Below are 19,987 nucleotides of genomic sequence, written 5' to 3'. Positions count from 1 at the left end.
TGATCTGCCATTTAATTTTTCCAAGATGATTTTTGATGGGCTAGTAGGGAATCTGAAGAAACCAGAAAGCAAAAGATTTTTACAGTACCCGAGATTCCTGCATATCATATTTAATAGCACACTGCATGATTTACCAACAATTGGAACAACCCATAAACTACAAGATCCCGATGCATACAAGAGAATAAAGAATCCTGGTGTTTCAAACAATTTTGATGCAAGTGTTCCACTGGAAATTCTGCCATGGTTATTAAACCATGATTTGGCTGTTATGCCTGTACCTGAGCTGAGCTTAGAGGAGGAAGAAGGGAGTGATGATGAGAGTGCTGGAGGAGACTCTGATGATGATGTAGATGGAAATGATGGGGGAGATGGTCTGGATATGGAGACTATGGCACAAGTACAGGGGGAGCAACATGAAGAACTTGAACAACCTATCCCTACACTACCACAATCACCACCACATACTTCACCACATCAAACACCACCTCAATCTTTCAACCTAGACCAACCAGAAACCTCCACACAACACACACAATCCCCATCCATCACTGAACAACCCACTTATGAACCATTTCCTACAACCCCACCCTCAAGCCAACAAGAAAACACACTTCAAAGAAATATTGAACTAATGTTGGAGAATGATGAGCTGAAGAGGAGAGTTGAGGAGATTAGGGATGAAAATGCTGAGTTGTGTAGAAAGAATGAAGAGCTAACAAATGAAAATGAAATGTTGTTAAAAAGGTTAGCTGAAGCTGAACTGATGATTCAAACCCTGAGGCAGGAGCTTGAGAAGAACTCAGCTGCCCCAAAACAGGGGGAGAATATTTATGATGATGTTGTGGGTATGACTGATGCTGAATGTGCTGAAAATATTGATGGTTTGATGAGGATTATGAATGATTATGATGTTAGTGATGAGAATGAAGAAGAGGTGTGTGAAGAGGAAACAAATGATGATGAGAATGTGATTACAGAAGAGTTGACTGATATTGTGGATGAGGAGATGACTGTAGAGAATGTGAATGAGAATGATGCTACTGAGGAACTAGAACTCACTGAACCAATTGATGATCAAGAAGCTAGTTCCAAGAGGGTAGAGCATGACTCTGAGTTGGAAGACTTATTTAGAGAAATTGATGAGTTTGAAAGTGATGAACAAGAGGATGAAGAACAAGTGATGAGAAGAAAAGAAAAGGGTAAATTGATAGCAACAGAGGATGAGCCTGCTGTATATGTTGAGAAAGATGTATCCTTTGTTGATACTGCTGATGCTGCTGCTCTTGCTGAGAGAGAAAGACTGATTAAAGAATCAATGGAAAGGGAAGCAATTGCCCACTCCTTGACTGAAGAAGAGTTGGCACAGCAGGACCTATTGATCAATGAAGCCAATGTAGCAAAAGAAATATTCCAAGATGTGGCAGATCAAGAGGTTATTGAAATTCTGGTAAATATGAACAAAACTCAAGACTTTGATAACTCTTTGAGAAAAGTGGTTAACAAGTTTCAAGAGCAGAATGCTGAACCATCAACCAATCTTAACACTGACATGATTATACCTGAAGAGATTGGGGAGTCGATTGCGTCTGAAGCTGCTAAGAAATTGGTTGATCAAGTAAAAGAAGACATGAAAAAGAACCCTGCTAGTAAATGGGGAGAAAGAAGATATGAAAAGACCTATCAAAGAAGAAAGAAATCTGCTGAACAGACTGATGATGAACAAATCAGAGCAATCCCCTTGAAAACACTGAAACCAGGAGAAAAATTACCAGGGGTTCCTGATGTTGATGTCCCTGAGGTTGAGGTTCATGATATTGATATTGCTGAACCAGAGCGTCCTGCCTCTGATGAACCAAAGATAGATGCCATGAATGATCTATCAGATGATGGGGAGGATGACTCTGAGGAGTCTGATGGAAAGGGTGATGATCACCCTGATCAAGGAGGTGAGAAAGTTGACACAAGCTCTAATGCTGAGACCCCTCAAGCTGAAATGACTTATATTCAAAGGGGTATAATTGAAATAAATGCAGAGGAAGTCCTAAAGAAGGTTGAGAAAAGAAAGAAAAACACTGTGCACTATAAAACCTTTTTGAAGGTTAGAGGGTATCCTGAAGCTGCTTTAGAAAGATACACTGCTGAACAAATTCAAGATCTTTATAACAGTGAAAAAGGGATAGTTGCAGAAAAATTTGTGAAACAAGATGATAAGATTGAATTGGAAGAATTAAAGAAAAAGTATAATGGAATGTGTGGTTATCTGATTGAGAAAGGGATAAAGCCTGAGGTTGTGAGAAATTTGAGTAAAGAGGCAGTATTTGACCAGTATTCCAAGATGAAACAGAAAGAGATGAAAAGGGTCTATACTGAGAGCACAATTCAAACTGAACTACCTGATGAGCCTCAAAAGAAGAAAAGAAGAATTCAGACATTAAGAGAAATGAAAAAGGAGCAAGTCAAACCTGTTGAAACTCATATCCCCCAAGATGATGTAAAGCCTGAACAAGAAACTGAACCATTTATGCCTTGGGAGAATGAGGAAATGATCAGCATCCTAAGAAACATAATGATAAAAAAAAGAGGGATGACTGAGGCAGATTTTAATGCTTTGGAGAAAGAGGATCTGAAGACTCTTTTCTATCTGCAGAAGAATGAGTGGGAAAAAGCCTTGAGGGAGGGAGAAAATCCCAGATATTACTCTGATGGCATATTTGTGCCTGCTGGACTGGCTAGAACTTCGGGAATGATTAAAATGTTAAAAGAACTGGAGTCAGCAGGACATGACATTGTAGAGATTGCAAACCTTCCTACTGAGATGGTGGAAGCAATATATGTGAAGACATTCAACTTGGGACCTCAAAAGCCCAAGAAATCAATTCCATTCATACCACCAATCCATCAAAGAATGCAAAGAGGAAGAGGACAAGCAGGAAGAGGGGAATCAAGTAGCTCAGTGCAACAAAGAACAAGACCACAGTCTGGTGTGGATCTACCAAGATAGCTTTACTATGATTCAGTTACTGATTCTTTGAAAGTCATAATGGAAAGTAGGCAGTTACGGGAGATTGTTGTAAGAAGTGATTTCAGAGAATACAAATAAGAACAACTAAGAAGAATGGAGTCACTTCACTTATATGATTTCAGGGACAGAGACAGATCAGCAGGAAGACAAATGAATGATTTATCTAAGTATCTGCAAGAACAGGCGGCTGATGGCTTCAAATTTTTAAAAGAAAAGAGAAGTTGGAGACTGATCCAACTTCACAAGTCAAGGAGTTCAGAAAAACTGAAGAAAATGGACAGGGCTGAGCTGAACTTCCAGATGAGAGTCCGAGATCAAAATCCTCTGTCCAACATGGAGAGTTGTATAAGCTTGGGAAGAAGGATGAGAAGGCCGAATTACACAGTGCAGATAAATGGTGTCATTACAGAAGTTGAATACAGAGAAGACACTGGCCACTATGTGTTGAGGAATTCAGATGGGAAGGCCTTGGCAACAATCAAGAAGGATGCAGATCTGACATGCCTACATAATGATGATCTTGCTGATATAAGAGACTTGGTGATACAAGAAGGACACATTCACTACCAAGTGCTCAATATATTCAGAGAAAGGGCAGCATCTGTGATCCAGCTGAGAAGACAAGCAGCCTACAATGAGAGGAAAAGACAAATGAGATAGAATAGGCTTTGCTTTGTAATGTCTTCGGACCAATCTTTGATTATGTAATTTTTACTTATGTAATTTTTACTTATGTAATTCAATTATGAAATTTGATGTGTATTTTGCTAAGTGTAAGTAACCATAGAATGTTTTGGGTCAGCTGAGGTGTTCCAATCTAGGGGGAGATTGTTGGGTCAAGAGTTTGACCCAAATGAGGAGATTTGACCTAATTGAAGTATATTGAAGATTGGAATCTTCTCAACCTCCTCAGAAACTGCTAAGTATTGAACCCGGGTACACCTTGGACCTTCGAGTAAGCTTTTACTTAGCCGAGTACGAGATTTTGCCTTCCGGGCACGGTTTACTTCAAATAATCTTCTTAAGTGGATATCCGAGCAAGGTATACTTTTTGGTGATTTCCGAGTAAGGTTCATCTATTTGGCATATCCGAGTAAGGTTCACTTTGTCAAGCAGGGTTGTTCTTCAAGACCAAGTATTTTACTCTTCCGAGTAAGGTATGGTCAACCAAGTCCAAGAAGCCAAGTAATTGGAAGACTGGGCAAGGTATTATTTAATAATTATGGTCCGAGTATACTTGATGAGTTGATGGAATATCTCTAAGTTATATCGAGTAAGGTTCTGCTCGAGTAAGGTATGTACTCCTGAGTACGCCTTATCAATAAGTTATTCAACTAACAAAGAGCCGAACAGGATCTTAGAAGAACAAGGTTGCTCGTGAGGATTTGTCGAGCAAAGTTTGATAAGTCCAAGAAGATTGAAGTCTACTCGGTGAATATTTTACTTGGTAAAATATTCTCTAAGAAAAGTCTACCAGGAAACTGATTCCGAGTACACTTCTATGTTTACCAAGTCTGAAGGAAGGCCGAGTATACTGCGTACTCGGAGACTGAAGTTTAATGAAAAGCTTACCCGGAAGACTTGTTTTATACTTAGTATATTTTTGAATATGTAAATTGAGTATGTACTATCGGATAGGGTTTCTAGAAGGAATGACAGCCTGTCTTAGGTTGGCAGGCCTATAAATAGAATAATTAGGGCACACCGCCAGTGAGAGGAAAAAATACGAGAGACAGAGTGGATAAGACCGACACATTAATTAAGAGAATTTTTTGTGTGTGATGGCTGTTCTAGGATTCCTCCTAAACCCTAATCGATTATCCTTTTGTATGATTAACGTTATATAAATGGAAATCTTTTGAGTGAATCCTTGTGTGTCTTCGTATATTGAATATTCATTGCAACCATATGTTTGTTATTGATTCCGCCTTTAACAAACGGTCATCTTTCTAAATATAGTAACCCGTCATTAACTCTCTTGTCAACACGATTAATTTTGTGTGAGTTATGACATGATTGATTAAGATCCGATTCGAAACGACCATCATATTTTGGGACCTGACAGGAAGCATCCATAAAGGTAAGCATTTCATGTCCTGCCGTTGCATCCACCATGGAATCTATATGTGGTAATGGGAAAGGATCCTTGGGGCATGCCTTGTTTAAATCGGTAAAATCGACACACACACCCTCCACTTTCCATTCTCTTTTGAAAAAATGACCACATTAGCTAGCCATCGAAGATATTGAACCTCTCTGATCATACCAGCCTTAAGAAGTTTTTCAACTTCTTCTTGTATAATCTTGTTCCTTTCAGGAGCAAATTTTCTTCGCTTCTGATGGACAGGTTTAACAGATAAATCAAGGCCTAGTTTATGAGTGATTACCTCTTTTGAAATACCTGTCATGTCTGAGTCCCTGAAGGCAAAGGTAGACTTTTTTTGCCCCAAGAAGGATACCAAATCCTCCTCGATCTTGTTGGGGATACTGGATCCTAGGAACACCTTTACCTCTGGATCCTCGGGGTCCAATGATACTTCTTTAAGGTCTTTCTTCCGAGCTTCCAGCACGTCCCTTGGATGTTCATGTGGTTGCTATGCTATAGTTTGTTTGGCTGTTGGCTTCATTGATGAAGAATAGTAGTTTTTGGCCTCTGCTTGATCACCAACTATCTTTACAACTCCCCATGGAGTAGGTAGTTTGATACATTGGTGATATGTTGAGGCCACCGCCTTCATTTCATGCAGCCAGGGCCTACCTAATATAACATTACAACAAGAAAGGTTATCAATAACACAAAATTTTTTATATGAATTTAACCCTTCAATATAAATTGGGAGGTTGATGACCCCCAATGTCTTTTTGGTTTCCCCACTGAAACCGACTAGCACTGATGTTCTAGGAATGATCTTCGAATCTGGTATGTTCATCTTTTTGTGGACATCATGCTGGATGATGTTGACTGAGCTCTGACCGTCAACTAGGATCCTGCGTACATAATGGTTAGCGATAAATAAAGTAATAATCAAACCGTCATGATGAGGATCCTGGATGTTTAGTTTGTCTTCCTCATCAAAAAAGATCCTTTTGTCTATTGTTAAGGTGGTGGATACTATTGGTCGGTCTCCGTTATCCATCTTGAATTCTTTGGCAAGTCTTCTTGCTGCAGAGAAAGAAGTTCCACAAATGTCTGAACCTCCAGAGATGAAATTCACCATTCGAACATCCAGCTCGTCCTGATGAGGATCCCGGATCCTCGAGTCGAAGAAGACTCTTTGATCAGTCACTCGCGTAGTGGTGATGAGCAGTCTTATTTCATCGTCCATAAATTAGATTGTGTGTGATGTCTGTGTTTTATGTGTTATTACTTTTAATCCTCTTGCATTAGTTAATTGAATTAGTTTTGATTAATTGATTGCTTGTTAGACTCTTGACTTGGTGTTTCGGGTTTATTTGCAGGGTGTACAACCGTAGGGATAAGTGGGTAATATAAATCATCTAAAATCAGTTAAAATACACCTTCTTTGAGACCGAGAGGTGATAAGAATTAATTTTGTCTCGTTACTTTTACTTGTTAGAATTAAGACCGCGCAAGAGTGGGTTTTTATCTTGTCAAGTTTGAGTATTTATGTGCAATTAGTTGGTTTAATTTGGGTTAAGTTAAATTGTTCCTCTATCCTTGTTGACATAGTATTTGTCTCCATTAGGATAGTGTGTCGATGAGACCGAGAGGAGAGTCGACATTTGAACACGTTAATAATTGTTTTTCCGGTTTATTCTTTAAAATCAACTAAAATAAGTTAGAGTTTGTTAGAGAGACTAAGAGGTAATTTGACTTTCTTAAACAAGTTTTAGTTGTGTCATCTTTTATAACCGGTGTCGTGAATATTTTCAATCCGTTATCTTGTTATTTCTATCAACATGATTCATTCCTAGGTAGACGTCTTTGTATATTGAATTTAAACCAAAGTTTTCTAAAAGAGTTTTGTCAAAAGTTTTTATTTAGTTAAGTTAAGTAGTTAAAATAAATTCTAAAATAAATTAATTAAATATTTTGGTGAGTTTTGGTTAGAGTTTAGTAATTATAAACGTTTTCACGTGTCTTCGAGTTCGATATCCGGACTTTCCTCATCTGTGCTATATGCGATCGGTACACTTGCCGTTTGTGTGAACTAGGATAGATTGTTTGGTTTTTAAAGCTTAGTTGCGGCTTGTGTTTTATTTATATATATATTTTCACACATCAAGTTTTTGGCGCCGTTGCCGGGGACACGGTTTGAGGCGTATTAAGAACGACTCGAGTTAGGACTTGCCTTGTTTACTACTTGTCTTTCTTATTTGTTTTGTTTGTTAGTTTAAAATAGTTTAGCTAATTATAATTTCTTTTATTTATTTTAATAGTTGTATGCGACGTACTCGATCTCTAGGACCACCAGAAGTTGAAGGATTTCCCGAACCAGAGAGAGAGCTTCTTGAGAGACGTCGTACAAAACCGTCTTCCATTTCATCTACATCCGTCGGTAATACGTTCTCTTCTCCTACTTTTTCTGAACCCGTCATTAGGGATAGGATTATGGGCGATGCGAATCCACCACCGAGGAGGACAGTTGCAGACCGGGCCCGTCCGGTCGATGCTGGCGCGAGATCCAGCATTGCTCCACCAGCTATAGGAGTTCAAACGACTTGGCAGATTCCATCTAATGTTCTGAACACGATTGCTCATTCTGCTCAATTTCACGGGTTGCTTCACGAGAACCCGCATTCTCATCTCACTCGTATTACACGTATCTGCGACACGTTTCATCTTGCCGGTGTATGCGAAGACGCCATAAAACTCCGAATCTTTCCGTTCTCACTCGTTGATCATGCGAGTCTGTGGCTTGAGTCCCTCCCACAGGGGTCCATTGCTACTTGGGCTGCCATGCAGACCCAATTTCTTGAAAAATACGATCCTCCAGCTAAGGCCGCTCATTGCGTAACCAAATTCATTCTTTCCAGATGGAGGACACCGAGAGCTTCTACGAGGCGTGGGAAAGGTTCAAAAATCTACTTGCTTTATTTCCGAACCACGGCCTACAAGACTGGGCGGTTGTCGAGAAGTTCTACAACGGAGTGACGTACGCAACTCAGAGTATGCTCGACACAGCTGCAGGAGGTAACCTACTAACGACGAAAGATACGGATGAGTGCATTGCCTTGTTTAACGGTTTAGCCATGAGTGGATACCAGCGACCACCAGTTAAGAGCAGCAAAACCGTCGATTCCCTATCACGCGGCATGCATTAGGTTGACACGAGCACCGCACTTGCGGCACAAGTTGAAGCGTTAGCAAAGATCGTGAAGGACTTGCAGGTGAAAAGTAAGTTATGCGAGATCTGTAGAGGGGGACACGATAAATTTCAATGCCCCGTAGGTTTCCAGGAGGAGGCAGTCGACTTCGTTAATAATCCAAACCGAAATCAACATTCTTTCAATTCTTATAATTCGGGGTGGAGAGGTAACCAAAATTCCAACTGGAGGAACGGAAATCAGTCCGGCTTCCAGCAACGTTAGAGCGTATTCCAGGATTCCGGTGAGGGAACGAGTAGTGGTGAGAAGAAGCCCACGTTAGAGGAGATGATGGCACAGCAGACACAGATACTGTCGCAACTCATGACTCGAGAGGACTCCCGTCACAAAGAAACTCAAGAGAAATTCCGGGAGCACGAGTCATTCATGAGAAATCAAGGAGCGTCAATTCAAAATATTGAGCGTCAGATGGGAGAGATAGCAAGTCGTCTAAATGAGAAGTCGCCAGGTACACTTCCAAGTAACACTAAACAAAATCCGAAGGCGTTCGCGAAGGCTGTGACGACAAGGAGCGGTGCGGGGTCACGTAGCGAGCCCGTGATTCAAGAGGCGAGGAGAGGAGTCTTTAACGAGCCTGCGGTAGATGTAGAGGAGCAGGTAGACGAGGAGATTCAGTTGGAGTCTCCACCGGCCATGGTGCATCAGAGGCACATTCCCGGAAGTTCAGCACAGACCGAGAACCAACCATTACCCAGCACATCACCGAGAGTCTACAAACCTAGACTCCCATTTCCCGGGAGAGTCCGTAGGGTAGAGACGAGGAGCAGAATTCCAAATTTCTTGATCTTCTGAAGCAACTTCATCTTAATATTCCTTTCCTTGAGGCACTTACGCAAATGCCCAAATACGCAAAGTTTCTTAAGGATATTCTTTCAAACAAAGAGAAGTTAGCCGAAGTCTCTTCCATTCCTCTGAGTGCTGGTTGCTCTGCAGTCTTGCAGAAAAGTTACCAGAAAAGATGTCCAATCCTGGGAGTTTCACAATTCCCTGCATCTTGAGTGATAATACGGTCGTCCTTGCGCTGGCAGATCTTGGTGCCAGTATTAATCTCATGCCGTATTCCGTGTATCGCAAGTTTGGTCTAGGTGAACCGAGGCCTACCCGTATGAGTATCCAGCTTGCTGATCCTTCTGTGAAATACCCCCGAGGGGTGGTCGAGAACATGCTTGTTCATGTCGACAAGTTCATCTTCCCGGTGGACTATGTCATCCTAGACATGAACGATGACGATAGTGCCCCACTCATCTTGGGCCGACCATTCCTTGTCACTGCACAGGCATTGATCGATGTCTGCTAGGGTAAATTAATCTTAAGAGTTGGGGATGAGAACGTCACCTTTGACGTTTGACAGTCACTGAAACACTCCAAGTCTGCTGATGACTCCTTATACTTCATTGATACCATCATGGAGCATGTTGGGGACTTTTTCAGCGAAATTTGTGGAGGATCTGCCTCCGACACCCAGATTCTCGATAGGGAGATTCTGGAGATTGAAATGGTTGCCGTAACCAATCAGTCCTTAAATGACGACACCGAGTCGCATACCCCTGAATCTGGCGTGTCTGCTGAGATCGTACGAGACGATCCGATGGACCGACCTTCGATCGAGTGTCCTCCTCTTTCCTTAGAGATTAAGGATTTACCTTCCCACCTTGAGTATGCTTTTTTAGATAAAGAGAGGAAGCTTCCGGTTATCATTGCATCTGCGTTGACCGAGGTCGAGAAGGAGAAGTTGTTGAGCGTGCTACGAGAGCACAAGGAGGCTATTGCTTGGAAGATTATCGACATCAAGGCTATCAAACCTTCGTTCTGCACTCATAACATCCTCATGGAGGAAAATTTCAAAACTGTCGTCCAGCCGCAACGGCGGCTTAATCCGAAAATGCAAGAGGTCGTAAAGAAGGAGATCATTAAACTCCTTGATGCGGGGATCATTTTCCCCATCTCTGATAGTGCTTGGGTGAGTCCAGTCCAAGTTGTTCCTAAAAAGGGTGGCATGACTGTCGTCACCAAAGAGAGGAACGAGCTTATTCCCACGAGGACTGTGACGGGTTGGCGAGTATGCATCGACTATCGCCGACTGAATGATGCCACCAGGAAAGACCACTTTCCTCTCCCATTCATTGATCAGATGTTAGAGCGTTTAGCAGGTCGGCAGTACTACTGCTTCCTAGATGGTTTCTCTGGGTACTTCCAGGTTCCGATAGCTCCCAACGACCAGGAGAAAACCACTTTCACCTGCCCTTACGGAACGTTTTCTTACAAACGTATGCCGTTCGGACTTTGTAACGCTCCGGCCACATTCCAGAGGTGTGTGGTGGCCATTTTCCATGATATGATCGAGGACTCCATGGAGGTGTTCATGGATGATTTTTCCGTATTTGGGAGTTCCTTCGATCATTGTCTATTAAATCTCAAGAAGATGATGTCCCGCTGCGTTGACACCAACCTAGTCCTTAACTAGGAGAAATGTCATTTCATGGTTCGCGAGGGCATTTTTCTAGGTCATCGAATCACAAGGGCGGGGATAGAGGTTGACCGGGCAAAGGTCGAGACCATTTCTAATCTTCCCCCGCCTACCTCTGTGAGATCAATTCGTAGCTTTCTAGGTCATGCCGGGTTCTACCGCCGGTTCATCAAAGATTTTTCTAAAATCGCGAGACCCATGACCAAACTTTTGGAGAAGGATGCTCCATTTATTTTTTCTGAGAAGTGTATCGAGGCGTTTGATCTTCTAAAAGACAAACTAGTTAACGCCCCGATCATGGTTGCTCCCGACTGGTCATTACCATTCGAGTTGATGTGTGACGCGAGCGACTTCGCAGTCGGAGCGGTTCTTGGACAACGGAAGGATAAACATTTCCATCCGATCTATTATGCGAGCCGGACCTTAAATGGCGCACAGGAAAGCTATACCACCACCGAAAAAGAGCTTTTAGCTGTGGTGTTCGCTTTCGACAAATTTAGGTCCTATCTAGTTTTGTTCAAAACGATTGTTTATACGGATCATGCCGCTATTAGATATCTTTTCAGCAAGCAGGATGCTAAGCCTCGTCTTATCCGATGGATCATGTTGCTGCAAGAGTTCGATATAGAGATCCGTGATAAAAAGGGGGCCGAGAATGTGGCGGCTAATCATCTTTCACGACTAGAGGGAGTTAATTCAGGAGATTCGGGAGTTAGGATCGACGATCGTTTTCCGACGGAGTGTCTGATGTTCGTTACTACACAAGAGGAAGGTTTTCCATGGTTTGCTGATTTCGCGAACTATCTTGCTGACGGATACCTCCCAAAGATGCCTTACCAGCAAAAGAAGAAATTCTTTGCTGACATCAAATTTTACCTTTGGGACGATCCATTTCTTTTTCACATTGGTGCTGATCAGCTTATTAGAAGGTGTGTAGATGTCAAGGAAGGATGGCAAATTTTAAGCCATTGTCATGTGGGACCGACTGGAGGTCACCACGGTGTGAATTCTACGGCAAAGAAAGTCTTTGATTCTGGTTTTTACTGGCCGTCTATCTTTAAGGATGCTCATCTGTTCGTTAAGAGTTGTGATCGTTGCCAGCGTGTCGGCAACATTTCTTCGCGAAACGAAATGCCCTAGAATGCCATTCAAGTTTGTGAGGTTTTTGACATTTGGGGTATTGATTTCATGGGACCGTTTCCATCTTCGCGTGGAAACAAATACATACTCGTGGCTGTAGATTACGTGTCTAAGAGGGTTGAGGCCAAAGCTCTACCCACCAATGATGCCCGAGTGGTAGTCCGTTTTCTAAAAAGTCTATTTGCTCGTTTTGGAGTCCCGAAAGCCTTGATTAGTGATCGAGGTACTCACTTTTGCAACTCGCAGATGGATAAGGCGTTGAAGCGTTATGGGGTCACCCATCGGCTTGCGACCGCCTACCACCCACAGATTAGTGGGCAAGTAGAAGTGAGTAATCGGGGAATCAAACGTAGTCTCGAGAAAACGGTTGGTTCAAATCGTTGGGATTGGTCCGACAAATTAGATGACGCTATGTGGGCCTTCCGTACAGCCTATAAGACTCCGACTGGTTCCACACCATTTCGGATGATATATGGGAAGGCCTGTCATCTTCCTGTTGAATTGGAACACCGCGCTTCATGGGCCCTTCAAAGGGTTAATCTTGATTTACCCGCCGCAGAGGGTAATCGTTTCCATCAATTACACGAATTAGAGGAGCTCCGGGATCACGCATATGCACAATCATTTCGGTATAAGGAGCATACGAAGGAACTGCATGACAGGAAATTGAAGGGTAATAAGCAGTTCAAGTGTGGGGATAAGGTTTTACTGTATACCTCACGATTGAGGTTATTCCAGGGAAAGTCGAAATCCCGATGGTCGGGACCGTTCACGGTCACTGAGGTTTTCCCGTATGGCACGGTTGAGATACAAGATCGAAGCGGGAAGTTCAAGGTGAACGGCCATAGATTGAAGCACTACATAGGAGAGCCGATAACTGATCAGACAGTCGAGGTGTTCTACCTTGACTCATTCACCGAGAAATAGGCGTGATGGATGCATCACTCGGGAAACAGCCCGAGTTGTAGAGTTTGTATTATGATTCTCCTTATTATCTATTTTTATTTGTTTTATTTTTATTTATATTTATAAAAACATAAAAATACAAAAAAATAAATATTTAATAAAAATCAAAAAAAAATTTAAAAAATTAAAAAACACAAAAATATGTTTATTTCTTATGTTTCTGTTTTCTGTTTTGTACGCCGCTACATGCGAGCGAGTTTGAGTTTTTACAGGTATTATTATGCGCATGGTAGCTCTGATGGCGTTTTGGAACTGGTTCAACCGAGGTTGCGGCCGCGAATGAAATGCTATATGGTCGTTCGTTCGAATCATACACAGCTGATGAAGAATCTGCATCTAAACCAGGGGAGTAACCGGTTCCCTATTTTAATTTCTGTTCTTTCAAGTTTTAATTTTATGCTTTACGTTTTATTTTTATTTTATTTCTTTTCCTTGTTCTCATCGAGGACGATTTCGTTCTAAGTGTGGGGATGGGAATTTATTTTACTTAGATGTAGAAAAAAAATTAAAAATAAAAAATAAAATAGTTTTCCCTTGTTTTTCATTTTCGTACGTTGTTTAAGTAAAAAAAATAAATAAAAAAAATAAAAATAAAAAATAAAAAAATAAAACATTATGTCCCTTGTTTTTAGCTTCTGTTGCATTAAAGTGGGAGATGATGATATTTATCGGAAATCGGGTTTTTCAAACTACTTATAATATGAGATAAATAAAAGAAAACGCACTTAACTTGGGATGTGTCGGTAGGCTCAGCCTTGAAAATGAAAGGGCAAATTTGATAAAACGGTTAAACGGAAATCTTTTGTGGGTAAAGCGTTTTGTCCGTGGAAAATAAGCAATGAATGGTCGGGCCATACTCAAGCCTCAAAATTTAGTATGAAAAAAAATTGGAAATATCATGAGTTTTTAAAAAAAAAAATTTGAATACGTTATCATATGATGCTTGGGTAGGTTTAACGTTAGAGTATGCCGTGTAGCCTGTGATATAAATCTTAAACTACTAGTTTAGTGTTTTACACCTCATTGGCGTATAGTTTTATAACCTTAAATCCTGTATTGATGGGATGCTTCGGGTCCGGAGACTATGGGTCTGTATGCAATCTATTTATCTGGGTATTCACAATTCCTAAGTGGGGTTGTGTATATTTAAAAAAAAGCCAAAGAGCAAACCCTTATAAGTCTATAAACATGATCATAAAAAGTACAAAAGTACAAATACACTACAGACTTGATCATCCACGCTGTTAGCCATGTGGGGTCCCCTTGCTCGCGTCTCATTACCATTAAGAAACAGACCACAAGGGACACGCTACATGTAAGCCCTACAGATGAAATTTTGCATACTCACCTATGGTTATGGATTTGGGGTATTGCTTGATAACGGGGGTATGTCATGTTGTGGGGAGCACTAGCTATAAATTAATTGAACCTTTATCGTATCTACTGGCTGCTTGGTAGACTTTGATGCTTAAGCTTAGGTGGATAAACAATACCCTTGATCGTCTTAACTATTCATAAATATGGAGCAACAAAGTTTTAATTCTGCTAATTTTGACGTTTAAGTCAAGTTGGGGTGGTCTGGTCCGGTAAAAGCAGAAAATAAGCGGGTCTTAATTGTGTAAACCACTAAGTAATATTATTGTCGGATCTTATTTGTCCCGGTAAAGATTAAGGCATGGGTTTAGGTGGACAACAATATCGATGATCGCGGTTTTTGCGTTTTTTCTGAGCTTTAAAATATAACCTATATGTTTGATTTAACTTTGATTTTCCGATTCTGATCCAACTTCATTAGACTTTTTCAGGGACGAAAAAGGTTTAAGTGTGGGGATGTTTGATGTGTTGTAAAACACGCTTACTTTCCGTATCATTTTTTATCATGTTTTAATTGCTTTTTAGTTTAATTATTAAGTTTTATGGTTTGTTTATGCTTAATGTTACAAAGATGATTGTTTACTTGTAGGTTATGAGTTTTGGTGGAAAAAAGAGTTAAATTTGAAGAGTTTTGGGGCTTAATTGGTCAACTTTCAAACCTATAAGTCAAGGTCCAACCCAAGCCCACAAGTTAGAAGCCTTGTATAATATTATATGAAGTTAATTTATGGAGAAATCAGCCAATATCCAGCCTAAAACCCGAAATCAAAAATAAAAACCCTAAACCCTAAGGTTGCGATCGGAACAGCAGGGAAGAAAGAAAAAAAAGAAGAAAAGGTGGCTGTTGGCGGCTGTGGAGGCTAGAGGAAGAAGAAGGAGGCTCGGGGTGATCTTGTGCAGCTGCTAGGCATCTTTTACATCGTTTGTTTCAGCCATATAACTTAAGTAATTCATCCATAAACTTTACTTATTGTTCAAGAACCCTAACTTTGTTGAATTGGTCTTTTGCTTTGAATTGTTTTGCAATTGATTGATAGTTTGACTTGTGATTGATTGTGTTTGAATCTTGAATGAATTTGATAATGTTTAAGTTGATGTTTATGATGTTTTTCTTAAGTATACATGGCTGTCCAAAATCTATGAGTAGCTAAACTTGTTTGTTCTGCCTAGGATAGATGATTGTTGAGTAGTTTAGACTTTTATAATGGATTGTTAATGATCAAGACTTGAATTATTGATGTAAAGTTTAACTAAAACATAAATTAGATTGTGTGTGATGGCTGTGTTTTATGTGTTACTACTTATAATCCTCTTGCATTAGTTAATTGAATTAGTTTTGATTAATTGATTGCTTGTTAGACTCTTGACTTGGTGTTTCGGGTTTATTTGAGGGGTGTACAACCGTAGGGATAAGTGGGTAATATAAATCATCTAAAATCAGTTAAAATACACCTTCTTTGAGACCGAGAGGTGATAAGAAGTAATATTGTCTCGTTACTTTTACTTGTTAGAATTAAGACCGCGCGAGAGCGGGTTTTTGTCTTGTCAAGTTTGAGTGTTTATGTGCAATTAGTTGGTTTAATTTGGGTTAAGTTAAATTGTTCCTCTATCCTTGTTGACATAGTATTTGTCTCCATTAGGATAGTGTGTCGATGAGACCGAGAGGAGAGTCGACATTTGAACACGTTAATAATTGTTTTTCCGGTTTATTCTTTAAAATCAACTAAAATAAGTTAGAGGTTGTTAGAGAGACTGAGAGGTAATTTGACTTTCTTAAACAAGTTTTAGTTGTGTCATCTTTTATAACCGGTGTCGTGAATATTTTCAATCCGTTATCTTGTTATTTCTATCAACATGATTCATTCCTAGGTAGACGTCTTTGTATATTGAATTTAAACCAAAGTTTTCTAAAAGAGTTTTGTCAAAAGTTTTTATTTTGTTAAGTTAAGTAGTTAAAATAAATTCTAAAATAAATTAATTAAATATTGTGGTGAGTTTTGTTAGAGTTTAGTAATTATAAACGTTTTCACGTGTCTTCGAGTTCGATATCCGGACTTTCCTCATCGGTGCTACACGCGATCGGTACACTTGCCGTTTGTGTGAACTAGGATAGATTGTTTGGTTTTTAAAGCTTAGTTGCGACTTGTGTTTTATTTATATATATATTTTCGCACATCACTTAGAATCCTAGAAAACAGAGCTCTACCTCCGTTGTGATTACCACAATCTCCTTCGTGAAATTCTTTGAACACCTCTTGGATTTCAGGATCCTCGATGCACCTCAAGTTTGGACCTGCTAGAGATTTCCTATATAGCACATCATCTAATAAAATGTATTGTAATACCTTGAGTTTGAAGGATTTGGGATTCTCAGTGGTTGGAATTTCTCCTGTTCGAATGTACTTCTTGATCGGGAGGATCCATGATTCTTGATTATTTGAGAATAATGGATCCCACAGTACAATCTCTTTGTCACTCGTTTTCTCCCCAACTTCTTGTTCTCCTATTGCTGGTGAGAGAACCTGAATGATTGGAATCTTCGTATCTTCTGGAATTTTTATAGATGAGGCTAAGTTTGCCAAGGCATCTGCCCCAGCGTTTTCTTCCCTTGGTACCTGTATAATACTAAACAATTCGAAGGATTTTGCTAGTTCCTTCACAATATATAGATATTTGATTAGTTTTTCTCCTTTAACAACATATGAGCCATTAAAGTGGTTAGTAATCAATAATGAATCTATATATACTTGAAGATACCTGATCCTCATGCACTTAGCTAATTGCAAACCTACGATCAAAGATTCATATTCTGCCTCATTGTTCGTTGCTTGGAACTCAAATGCTATAGACTGGGGTAATATGTCCCCCTGTGGCGATTTCAGTAGGATCCCCAATCCTGTTCCCCTTACATTGGAAGCATCGTCAGTGAAGAGTATCCAAGGATCCTTAGTCTCTTCTACTTGTTGGACCTCCAGGTCAGCTTCTTTTTGTAGGTCACTAGTGAAATCAGCCACAAAGTCTGCGAGTGCTTGTGACTTGATTGTTGTTCTTGGCTCGTACTGAATATCATATGCACTCAGTTTCACAGCCCACTTGGCCATTCTACCTGATAACTCTGGTTTTCTAAGAACATTCTTAACAAGATAATTAGTTCTCAAAATAATAGTATGAGTTTCAAAGTAAAGTCTCAATTTAGTAGAAGCCATAATAAGTGAAAGAATTAACTTTTCTAAATGAGAATACCTGGCTTCTGCATCTAGAAGACTTTTACTTACATAGTAAACGGGATGTTGTTCACCTTCATGATCCTTTACCAAGACGGCACTTACTGCATTTCTTGAGACAGCTAAATATAGATATAAGGATTCTCCATCCACAGGCTTCATTAGAGATGGAGCTGAGGATAAGTAATCCTTCAAGGCTATAAGCGCAGCCTCATGCTTTTCCGTCCATTCAAACTTCTTATTCTTTCTAAGTATGTCGTAGATGTATTTGCACTTTTCGGAGGATCTTGAGATGAACCTATTGAGAGCGGCTATTCTTCCTGTGGTCCTTTGGACATCCTTTGCGTTTGCAGGAGACTTCAAATTGAGGATGGCTTCAATCTGCTCGGGGCTTGCGTCAATTCCTCTTTTAGTAACCATATATTCCAGAAATTTTCCAGCCTTAACACCAAAGTGGCATTTTGACGGATTCAATGTCATGTTATATTGGTCAAGGATATTGAATGCTTCCTCAAGGTCTCTGAGGTGATCCTCAACTTTCTTCGACTTTACCGCCATATCATCTATGTATACCTCCGTAGTCTTGCCCAACTGATCCTTGAACATCATGTCGACCAATCTTTGATATGTTGCCTCTGCATTCCTTAGTCCAAACGGCATAGCAGTATAACACTATGCTGGTAGGAGTCATGAATACTGTATCCTCTTGATCAGATGGTTCCATCTGAATTTGTTGAAATCCAGAGGAAGCATCCATAAAGGTAAGCATTTCATGTCCTGCCGTTGCATCCACCATGGAATCTATATGTGGTAATGGGAAAGGATCCTTGGGGCATGCCTTGTTTAAATCGGTAAAATCGACACACACACCCTCCACTTTCCATTCTCTTTTGAAAAAACGACCACATTAGCTAGCCATCGAGGATATTGAACCTCTCTGATCATACCGACCTTAAGAAGTTTTTCAACTTCTTCTTGTATGATCTTGTTTCTTTCAGGAGCAAATTTTCTTCGCTTCTGATGGACAGGTTTAACAGATAAATCAAGGCCTAGTTTATCAGTAATTACCTCTTTTGAAATACCTGTCATGTCTGAGTCCCTGAAAGCAAAGGTAGACTTTTTTTGCCCCAAGAAGGATACCAAATCCTCCTCGGTCTTGTTGGGGATACTGGATCCTAGGAACACCTTTACCTCTGGATCCTCGGGGTCCAATGATACTTCTTTAAGGTCTTTCTTCCGAGCTTCCAGCACGTCCCTTGGATGTTCATGTGGTTGCTATGCTATAGTTTGTTTGGCTGTTGGCTTCATTGATGAAGAATAGTAGTTTTTGGCCTCTGCTTGATCACCAACTATCTTTACAACTCCCCATGGAGTAGGTAGTTTGATACATTGTTGATATGTTGAGGCCACCGCCTTCATTCCATGCAGCCAGGGCCTACCTAATATAACATTACAACAAGAAAGGTTATCAATAACACAAAATTTTTTATATGAATTTAACCCTTCAATATAAATTGGGAGGTTGATGTCCCCCAATGTCTTTTTGGTTTCCCTACTGAAACCGACTAGCACTGATGTTCTAGGAATGATCTTCGAATCTGGTATGTTCATCTTTTTGTGGACATCATGCTGGATGATGTTGAATGAGCTCCGACCGTCAACTAGGATCCTGCGTACATAATGGTTAGCGATGAATAAAGTAATAATCAAACCGTCATGATGAGGATCCTGGATGTTTAGTTTGTCTTCCTCATCAAAAAAGATCCTTTTGTCTATTGTTAAGGTGGTGGATACTATTGGTCGGTCTTCGTTATCCATCTTGATTTCTTTGGCAAGTCTTCTTGCTGCAGAGAAAGAAGTTCCACAAATGTCTGAACCTCCAAGGATGAAATTCACCATTAGAACATCCAGCTCGTCCTGATGAGGATCCCGGATCCTCGAGTCGAAGAAGACTCTTTGATCAGTCACTCGCGTAGTGGTGATGAGCAGTCTTATTTCATCGTCCAACTCGAATTCTTCTAAGGGAAAAGATGTTTGAAATATTCCGTATTCTCTGGAGACGAAGTTGATCACGTGAGCGTCTGGTGGTGGTGGCGTTGCTTTTTGTGGAGGATCTTCAGGATCCTGGATCTTGTATTTCTTCCTTCCCAAAAGTTCTTTGAAGTGACCCTTGCTCAGGAGGTAGCCGATTTCTCTCCTCAAGCCAATGCACTCGTCTGTCATGTGGCCAAAATCTTCGTGAAAGGCACACCACTTAGACTTGTCTTTGAAGGTAGTCATCTTCTCGTTCTTCCGGGGCTACCTTGCTTTCTCTGCTAGATCCATCATGGCACAGATTAAGCCATATCTACAGAGAAAAAATAGTCGGAGTTGCAGGGATAGTCTTCATCATCATCATCTCCTTCTTCGACTGCTCATACGTTCTAGTTGTTGAGATTGTTA

The sequence above is a fragment of the Bidens hawaiensis genome, unplaced genomic scaffold, assembly GCF_021521415.1.
Source record: "Bidens hawaiensis isolate Kalapana, Puna unplaced genomic scaffold, B.hawaiensis_p1.1 tig00003988_1, whole genome shotgun sequence".
Taxonomy (NCBI): domain Eukaryota; kingdom Viridiplantae; phylum Streptophyta; class Magnoliopsida; order Asterales; family Asteraceae; genus Bidens; species Bidens hawaiensis.
Note: the sequence above shows the minus strand (reverse complement) of the source record.